Source organism: Neopsephotus bourkii, unplaced genomic scaffold, assembly GCF_033783945.1.
Source record: "Neopsephotus bourkii isolate Nb327-2 ecotype Australia unplaced genomic scaffold, CSIRO-AGI_Nbou_v1 NB_196, whole genome shotgun sequence".
Classification (NCBI taxonomy): Eukaryota; Metazoa; Chordata; class Aves; order Psittaciformes; family Psittacidae; genus Neopsephotus; species Neopsephotus bourkii.
The window spans coordinates 13893916-13904534 of NW_026900709.1; positions in this window are offsets into that span (position 1 = coordinate 13893916).

Here is a 10619-nt window from a genome sequence, read left to right on the forward strand (position 1 = left end):
GCTTAATATTCCCAATTCTTAAATCCTATGACCTTCCACTTTTAATGTCATGCCATTTTAAACAGATGACTCCAGTCAACTGCTTCTCAGCACCTCTCTAATCCTATCACTTTTGCCCATTAAGTCACTAGATATGTTTCCTTCCATAGACATGCTATAGCATTGTCAGCTGATGACTCCTAGAGATCTTCTTGTCAGTGCAACTCATGGCCTTATTTCTCAGCACACTAATTCTTGTCTTCTCTATAATTTCATCTAGCTATAGGTTTCTAGCTCTCCTTGATGTCAGAACTTGGTAAAGGAAAGTTTTACCAATTTTAAGACTCCTCCTACTTAACAAAATGAGCTATGTTCAAAGAGGTATGCAAAGGAGCATAACGTTGTAAATAGCTCAGCTGGTGGAACAAGACTTCCAAGCCAAAACATAGTTTAGTCTTCCTGCAACTCTGAGCAGCAGTTGTTGAAGGGCTGCTTTTGAAGTTTTCCTGTTGACTCAGTGATGCTCTGCTGCCTCGCTTAACCTTAATTTTTACACTTTTAAAATATCAGAAATAGCATCCTGCATTTTTTGTTTTTAAGGTCAAACACAAGTCTGCATTCCTCTTTGAGACTAAAAAAATTCACAGAGAATTGAAAAAAAACAACAAAAAGAGCACTGTAATGAAGTTTTTTACCAACCTGAATCCTCACATCATTTGCCCCAGGCATCTAATGCTGGTTCTGAAGTCTCTCAAAGCCTCTCTTTAGACATCCTTTTCTCTCTGATCGTCCTGAGTTGCATGGAGATGCTAGTAGGTACATCAGGACTTGAGCAGTTTCAGATATCCTGCTAGTCAGGTAGCCACATGCATCTGCAGCTCTGCTTCTTTGCCTGGCTCTTGCAGTGACAGCTGTGTAGGCCTGAAATGCAAACCAGAAGCAAAAGATGTGTGAAAATTTATACCAGTCAACAGCAACTGGAGTCAGAACAGTAGGCTCTCATTAGATGTCTCTGGAAACAAAAGATACAGTGTTAAAGCAATCACTTCTATCCCCTTTTAAAATATTTTGGTTATCCTGTCCTGAACCATGCTTGTGTTACTGCAGACAAGGCCACAAATCCTTCCTTCTCAGCTTCTACTCCACGCACAAAAGGGCGTCTTCCATAGTCCTATACTCTTATCTTGTACCTGTGGGCCAGCAGGCAGCAAAGAACGACACTGAGTAAAGAGGAGGAGATGTAATGCATACTCAGAAATGTGCAATGAAAACAAAGGCACAAGAAATATGTGCTGGACAACTGGTTGGTTACATGCCTTAGCATTTTCTGCATAACTGGAAATTTATTGCACATATGCAAGATAACTGTATCCTGTCCCCCATGCCACCCTGTCTTATCAAGCCTGCTCAGGCAGCCCTTGCAAGTCTTATGTCAGATTTGAAAGAACCAAGAAAGCATATGCTATCTGTCCTAATTGCTTGAACAACAGAGATCCAGGACTGGAGATAAAGGATTAATAAAGAGGAAAGGCACTGCACTAGTGAATTTATGTTAATTACAGGCAAAGGAGCTAAGGATACAATTTTCAGGTCACTGCATCTCTGCTATTCCCATGGCTGGAGGGACTTAATCCTCATCTATCTTGACTGTACATTGTGCAGGTTAATTGGCATTTCTGCATAAACTATAAGATGTGATGCGTGCTAAGAAATTATAAGAGTCCTTAAAAAGTATTAACTGCTTATAAAATTAGTAATGTATGAATAACTTAGTTCTGAAAGTCATGCTACATTTAAGCATTCATTTTAAATCACTTCAGATTTCAGCAGTAAACACCTACAAATCACCCTTTCTGAGAATCAGCAAAATGACAGGCCAGAAGCTAAGGAAGATTAGCAGTTGGAGGAAAAAATAATTGCATTGCTGCTCCATTATGCTTCAGGCTCCTATGACTGGGATTAACTCAAAGATCTATTTAACTCTGCTTTTGTATTCTTCGTCTTCTGACACCATAACCTGGGGGAGAGCAGGCTGCGACTCACCAGGTGGCCAAGATGAACAGACACTGTATCCTGATTGACTTCTAGCTGCTCAGTGCCCCACAGTGGGGGCTACCCTGCTGGAGCACTCAGTAAGATGGCTTCTGTGCAAGGCTGCCCACACTGCCACATCCTCCTGGCTACCCCTGGGCTCCTGAGGGTGCTGCCTTGTTGCCTCCCATGCTAATGGCAGATACTCAGCAGGGGTGAGGTGGGGGGAGGGGGTTTGCTCACTCTTGCAACTGATGATGAAAGAGGAATACAGCAATTAGATGTAAACAATTGGAATCACACCCTTCCAAAGAAAACTGCAGACTGCAATGCCACCTGTGCAAACATGACAGGAGGGAAACGTGCCACAGGGGTGAGCAACGGTTGCAGTCTATGTGCTGCCACCCTGCCCCATGGGTCTGGAAGGCACAATGGGAGCATCTCACGGTCATTCTCTCGGGTGGACTCTTGCAGGTGTCATTACAGGTGTAAGCTTGTTTCTGAGGCAGATTCCCCAGGGGAGAAGCTGTTTTACTGCAACTGCTCTGCATTTGTTGTGCAAAGATGCAGTCTTTTCCTGGAGCATTCCTCCTGGCTTCACACTAGCAGACAATTTACTAAGGAATGTGCAACATCATCCATATGTTAAAGTTAAGCCAAGGGCCAGATGTATAGGAGTGCATTATGCAAAATTGAGCCCACAACAGAAAACCAAAGAAGCCAAACCATCATCCCTAGGGAGTCTGATAACCATGTTCTGGCAGGAAGGTATTAGGCTGGAAATGAATCCTTGGTATTGCATAAGCCCCTGGAAGTCTGAGCGAAGTGGCCCCACCTGTGAGACAAACTCTGCTCTTTGGAAATCTGGCCTCCTTGCACACATGCTGTGTGGCAACTGGGTGCTGCAAATAGTCAGCTTTCTGGCATGCAAGAATTTCAGGCAGTGGCACATGCTGGCAGCCAGATCATATCAGTCTTGCCAGGCTGGGAACTGGGAGAAAGGGATACCCTACTGCAAAAAATCTTTCAGCTCACTTGGCAGATGTTATCCTTATGTACCCTGTGGCTGTGCTTACTCCACTGAGACTCTTCTAGGGAAAGCTTTAACATGTACTGTTTAGTAACACCTTTTTAAATCTTAGTGTAAACCAAGCTGTTAAAAGCTTGCAGTCATGAGCTGGTTAAAGTTAACCCGAGCATAAAGCCCAGGGTGTAGCTTGGGAAGATAACAGGTGATAAACCACAGACTGTCATTGCACCAGACCAAAAGCAGATACTGTGTGATTGTTCACCATTTAAATGTCACATTAGGAATAATTACATCTGGATAAAGTGTATTTGTTTTGAGATAACTGCTTTGTTTTGAAATACTGCTGTAAGAAGATCAATTTTCCTGCTGATGTTTTAATCCGAGACATCCAAAACACAAATGGATTGAAACTACTTCTTTTAACCCTCAGCTAGCCTTCTCCTCCCTACAATGGACTGTTCCAGCACCCTGCCCTTCCCAAATTTGAAGCAATCTCCCAATGGAAAAAGAGCAAAGATACCTCCAAAATTCCAGCACCTATGGTCAGAGAACACTTCCCTTTGAACAAGGTTTTACAAGAGGCCTCTCCTGTTTGAGGCTACAAGACGTTTACTGCACAACAAATTGTTTGCTGGGAGAACCTCCTGTAATCCTCTTGTCCATCGTACTGCAGGGCCTGTGGGAAGACAGAGTGGAGGCTCTGGACCAGAGCAGGAAGCTGAAGGAACACAGGCTGACTCAGGCTTGCTGAGAATCAAGCCCACAGGTTCCCAGCCTTCACGGGTGGCCTGGGAGGAGGCTCTTGCAACTCTTCTCCTGACACATAGTGCAGACAGGACTTAAAGGAGATTTCCAGACTTGTGAATTCATGTCTGAAATACATCATCAGGCACATGCTACTTTAGTTTTTGCATCACAACAACTGATTGCCAATGCATTTGAGGCAATTAATACATTTGCAAAAGGTAAGGTCAAGAACTCAAGATTTTGATGTGTCCCAGAATGAACCAAGAAATTGGCATCTGAATCAGACCGAGGATTCAATTTATCTGTCAGCAGTTAGCATAAGGTATTTCAGAAGAGTATGTGAGCCCTCTGCAGCCCACAGATAAGGGATACGTTGTGTCTTGCACGCTCCTGCTACATGTGCTTTAGATTTCTTGCTGATCTAACTGGGATTTTGTGAATTTGCAAGTACCTTTCAGAGAGCTTTGTTCATAGTTACTACTCCAACTATTTCTTATCCAGTGAAACTCTGACTAGCAATTGTCATCCTTCATAATTCTCCTCATGCTGGTGAATACAAAGGTTATATTAGGTGTCCAGTGTAGAGACTCATTACTTTTGTATGTCCATCCTTTAATTTGACTGTTGCCTTGTTCTTGTCTATAAAAGAAGCACAGACAGAAAGCTTCAAGCAGGTTCATAACATCATAGAATCATAGAATAGTTAGGGTTGAAAAGGACCTTAAGATCATCTAGTTCCAACCCCCCTGACATGGGCAGGGACACCTCATACTAAACCATGCCACCCAAGGCTTCGTCCAACCTGGCCTTGAACACTGCCAAGGATGGAGAATTCAAATCTCCCTGGGCAACCTATTCCAGTACCTCACCACCCTAACAGGAAAGAATTTCTTCCTTACATCCAATCTAAACTTCCCCTGTTTAAGTTTGAACCTGTTACCCCTTGTCCTATCCCTACAGTTCCTAACGAAGAGTCCCTCCCCAGCATTCCTATAGGCAGCCTTCAAATACTGAAGAATCATTTTTATTTACCATGCTCTTATTTATCTCTGAATTAAAGCAAACAATTCTTGTCTTTTTATTTTCCTCCATGGGAGAGGTTTTTTCAATTCCCTTGGTTGATCATCTATTTCTGCTTCACAGTTTTTCCTGAAACCGCTCTAATTAGCTGTGTTACTTTTGACATGGAGTAACCAAGACCAAGCACCTGATGCTGCAGTGTTAATACAAACAATGTCACATTTCTTTTTCCCATCACAGTGTATCTGCTATTCTTTTTCTTTCCCTTTAATGACTTGTTTGCTCTTTTGGCTACCGCTGCCTATTTAGAAACCTGTTGCGATGCTTCATTTTAAGCTTTACATTAGTTTGGACTCCTATGAGATATATGATTAGTTTATTTTTTTCCCATCAAATCTACACAGATTGAGTATCAGCACTAAAATAATCTGTTCTATCTAATCTGGGGAACTTGAAAGAAACCATTTAAAGGAATTTGCCTCTCTCTTCATACACAGCTTTATTCTCCAAGATAATTTCCTAAATGACAGCCTCCTGGATAATTTCAGCTGATTTTCTATGGTGGAAGTAAACTGCAATGATAAAAAGCAAACAACAGTTTCTTTAACAACTCTCTATTCACCTTTATGCTACAGTTTGACAGTATAAAAATTGCAAGAAAATTATGAGTTTGGGGGGATTGTTGGGTAAATTTTTAAAGCTATTCTAATACAGACTTTTCTGGCACCTACGAAACAAGCCTGTTTGCATTAAGTTTTTTAAAACCTTATTTAAAAATTTAAATTTAGGGACCCCAACAAGACAAGTATATTCAATTAAGTGAAGATACTTCAGCCTTTCTACAAAGCAGCATGGAAACCCCCTCTTTATTAGTTACCTAAATTAAACACAACAATGTTGCTTTATAAATACATTAATGCAAAGATTCTGATGATTTCTGTACCACCAGATCATCTGTGTGTATCCTTCTTGTTTGATACTTCCCGGATATATCAGCCAGGACAAGTCTTCAGTAATGCTTGTGTGAACAATCTAATCAAGGATTTCTTTGACATCAAGAATTAAGTACTTTGCTCTACACAAAATGAACCATTTGGCAGCACTACTTATACAGCATACACTAAAAAATACTTCTGTGCAACAGGGTTATCAGGGCTGCCTAACAACTGGCCACATAAATACTTGATCAGAAGACTGAGTTCCTTCTTTATGTTCATTTTGACTTTCAAAAAATTACTTTGGCTTTTACTTCAGGTACGTTCCACTGGTGTTTCAAACCCTGAGATTAGTGAGCTACTTAAATGCTTGCACCAGTTTATTGCTGTGTCAGGAGGAAAATCTGTAAAAACATAGAAAAAGGATCACTTGATGAAGGTGTGAGAATAAAAATAGGGACTAGAGCTTGCTTGAGAGACAAGAAGTAAGAATTCATAACCTCATGTCTGAGAAAGAAACATGACATGGTCTTAGGTAAATAATTTCTCATTGTAGTTCTGCTTCCTCTTCAGCTGTAAAACAGAAGTAATATGCATCTGCAGAACTGGGAAAAATAATGATAATACATTCATTTCCACAATAAATAGATAGTGTGGTACAGTATAGCATTACAGAACTGGCAGCACCCTTCAATTAACTGTCATTAGCATTCTTGGTAATTAGGCCTGAACTTTGGATCCCATGTTCACCCAAACCATCTTGGTCCAGGCAGAGTTCAGTACTGTCTCTAGCTCAGTCTCTGGCATTTTCAGAGGAGACAGGACCTGGCAGTTCAGCTGTTTTGGGCAGCTCAGTGGTTCTTAAACCACTCCTGGGACCTGCCAGGAGAGCCCTTAGGTGTCTTCCTCTGACTAGCAAACTCCTTGACAGATTTCACTTGCAATATTAGCACCATGTAGTAACCTGCAACCCTCAGTCATACCAGATTCGTTTATCATGGAAAATAGTGGCCCCCAATATGCCTGTTAGAAGCGCCACTACACCAAGTGAAATTGATTCAGATAAAGGCCCCATGCTCCTCCAGAGCATACACTTTGGTCATTCTGCACTTACCTTCATAGAATCGTAGAATGGTTTGGGTTGAAAGGGACCTTAAAGATCATATAGTTCCAACCCCAATGCCATGGTCAGGGACAACTTCCACTAGACCAGGTTGCTCAAAGCCCCATCCAACCTGGCCTTGAACACTCCTAGGGATGGGGTAGCCACAGTTTCTCTGAGTAACTTGTGCCAGTGCCTCTTCCTTATATCTAATCTAAATCTTCCCTCTTTCAGTTTAAAGCTCTCCCCTTTTTTCTAGCCCTACATGCCCTTGCAAAAAGGCCTTCTCCAGATTTCTTGTGAGCCCCCTTCAGGGACTGGAATGCTGCTATCAGGTCTCTCCTGAGCCTTCTACAGGCTGAACAAGGCCAACTCTCTCAGCCTGTCTTCACAGGAGAGGTGCTCCGGCCCTCTGAGCATCCTCTGGACTCACTCCAATGAGTCCATATTGTTCTTATGCTGGGGGCCAGAGAGTCGAAAGCAATACTCCAGGTGGGCTAGAGTGGAGTAGAGGGTGAGAATCACCTCCCTCAACTGCTGGACATGTTTCTTTGAATGCAGCCCAGCTTGTGAGCTGACTCTACTGATTGTCATAGTCATTGGATCTACTGATTATCACTGTCATTGGTATCCTCCAATACTGCCCAGCAGCAGTCAGCTGCTGAGAAGAAATGTATCTCTGAGAATGTACCCTTATGCAAGCCAATTACCACCTGCTCTACACCAGGTAAAAGAGGGAGTTTTAGTTTCCTGCAGCCTAATTTAGTACATGTTTGTGCATGTCTAAGTGCTCAGACCAAGGCTGAAATAAAAGGAGCTCTGATTCTGAGTATTAAAATGAATTCATTTAGTCATCAGTAGCAAGAGGGACCATGAAAGTACTCTGTGTGTGGGTCCTCACTTTCCTGCACTTTTCTTGCACAGTTTTACAGGAGAAGGGGGGAGCTCTGGAGAGAGATCTAGAAAAGTAGCACTGGTCCTGCTGCCACTGCTGAGCATTCCAGGTGTGCACCACTTTCCTTTCCACCAGTTGATGCTTGTTGGAACTGACACCAAACAAAATGATTTTGAATAAAAAAAAATTCCTTCAGAAGGAGCTGTTTCACATCCTTCCCTTTTTTGGTTCTCACAGTCTCCCTATCGTAGCTGCAGGCAATGTAGTTGTTGGTGTAGCTGCCAAAAGTCACTGAGAAGCCTAATCACTGATTTTCAAAGCTGATTCTCCTTGGCTATAAGACGTCAAATACTCATCAACAAGCTGCAGCTTGTCTGCAGTGATCAGCACTGTGACCTGGAGCACCATTCATGCTGGCCATGTTAGAATCATAGCATAGTTAGGGTTGGAAAGGACCTTAAGATCGTTAAGTTCCAACCCCTCCTGCCATGGACAGGGACACCTTGCACTAAACCATCTCACCCAAGGCTCTGTCTAACCTGGCCTTGAACAGTGGTGTAATTGACTTAAAAAGAAAGGTGAGGGGATGGCAATGAAGGAGTTGCTCTCTGTAAGTTTGACCACTTGTTCTGGCATTTTGGAATAGGAAAACATGCCTACAGTATTGACTTAACTAATAGGAAGACAATTCCACCTATGAGGAAGCAATGATTTCTACAGTAATATGGAGGGTCTTGGATGCATGCAATCAACTGCAAGGAAACTACAGCTTGTTGTAAGAAAGACTTCCTTTCAGTGTGCAGGATGGCTCTCTCAAAGCTGGACTGCCAAGAAAACCCCCCAAAACCAAACCACATGAAACTTCCATCTGGTTGATGATACTTGTTTTCTTGAAGCTTTCTTGCTTATCTTGTTTTATTCTCCTTTTTAAAATGCATTAAAATATGGAACTCTAAAGCTTGACTTTGAGTTCCACTTGCCACGTTGTCTTTGGGTCATATACCTGTGTGGTATAGCACACACAGATGAAAGTGACTTCAGTGATGATTGTTTATCAGTAATGTGTTGATACCAACTTTATATATGCTATTTTCTAAGTATCTTAGCCAGAAGCAACACTGACGTTTTCGAACCTTTTAACATGGGAAACCAATTATAGTTAGTTTTTCCTTCCTTCATACACTACAGGACAAATACACTTCAAGTGACTTTAAATATCCCTTTAAATTCTTGTTTGTTTCTTTTGTTTGTTTATTTGTATGAAGAGTACTTGCTTTTCATGTGTAATAAAACAGTCTCAGTTTTCATTATCGAGTTGAAAAGTCAAGAACTCCAGAGATACAATACTGGTACCAGATATATATTTTTGTTTGTCAGTAATTTGAAAGGAAACTGTTATTAGAAGTAAGACTTAGGTGCAAATCGATGAGATGGTGTTATCAGCCCATATCCCTGTGTTTCTCTGTAATACTTTATGGCAACCTGGACAGTTCCTCAGAAGTCACAGCACAGAAGACATGTGGGCACTAATAATTTAGGACTCTGCTAGCGTTTTTCACCCAGACGTAATGTGATGCAAATATTAACTATGTGTCACTGTATCCATTTAGGATAGCTCAGTACTATGAAGTCAATGCCAGTGTGCCATAAAAGATGTTTTTAAAGAAGTATCTTCAGCAACTATTGTTTTGATGTTTTCTTATAATCATCAGTTAGCACTTTCCCTCTGAAGTACTGGTGCATTGACATGCATCCATTTATATTAGTGCTCATACATGAAGGCAAAAATAGACTCTGAGATTAAAACCAAATAGTTAACATTGAATATGTGAGGCAGACACCCTCCATATTTTCTGATGTGTAAATTTCCCCTATTTACTGACAGGCTCTTACAAATATATTTTATTGATTATGTTACAATGCATATTCAGGGTCCTTTTAAAATATGCATTACTGGCAATCTAATTTGGTAGCTCATGTGCTTTATTACATATATCTATCTTTTTCAAGAGCTGGGAAGGATGCCTATGCTCTCATGGTCAAATATAATCTTTCTTTGGAGCTGACACAGGTTTTTTCATTTGCAGCTAATTAGAGATGCTGGACTGTCATACTGGTCATACAGTTCATGTATAAATATACACCAAGGACACCTAAGTTAATTCATGTGTGCACTAAAAGCTGTATTTTCCTGATGACAGAAATATTTTGTCATCTTCAATAGATGTAATACTGAGCCTTATCTATGCAGTAAAAAACTACTGTATTTTGCTGAATAAGTATCTGAGTAGGAGCTTGAACTTAATGTCATTTGGGCCAAATGAAGAAAATCTCCCACTAACTTAAAAGTTCAAGGTTATTATGTCCTACAATGGAAAACTGCTATTTAAGGAAAAATCTTCTTTTTGTCCCAGTATAAAATAAGCTCATTGGTCTCAATTTAGACGTATAGCCTGAAAATGTATTTGATTTGAAAATCACTTTACATAATGTTGGCAAATTCTCAGTATTCTCTCTTCTGTGGCACTGCAATATCTGATCTATATTCAATGTTTAATATTTTTAATTAAGATCTAATTTCACCAGGATAGAGCCCAATCCAGATATGAAATGGAGCATACTGCTGGAAAGAGCTACCAAAACCACAGGAATGTGAATAGTGCTGCCTCATACCTGTGGCTGAGTTCTTCTTGTGTCTATCCTGGTGAATTAGCTTTTACAATGAATAACTTCTGCACAGTGCTGCCAAGCACACATGCACATGGAAGGGGAACTTTCACCCTGTTATGAGCAGCTTGTTATCCTGAAGGAGCAGTGCCTTCCAGTGTATTTGAGATAGAACCTATAAAAATGACATGTTTGACTTCACACATTTATAAA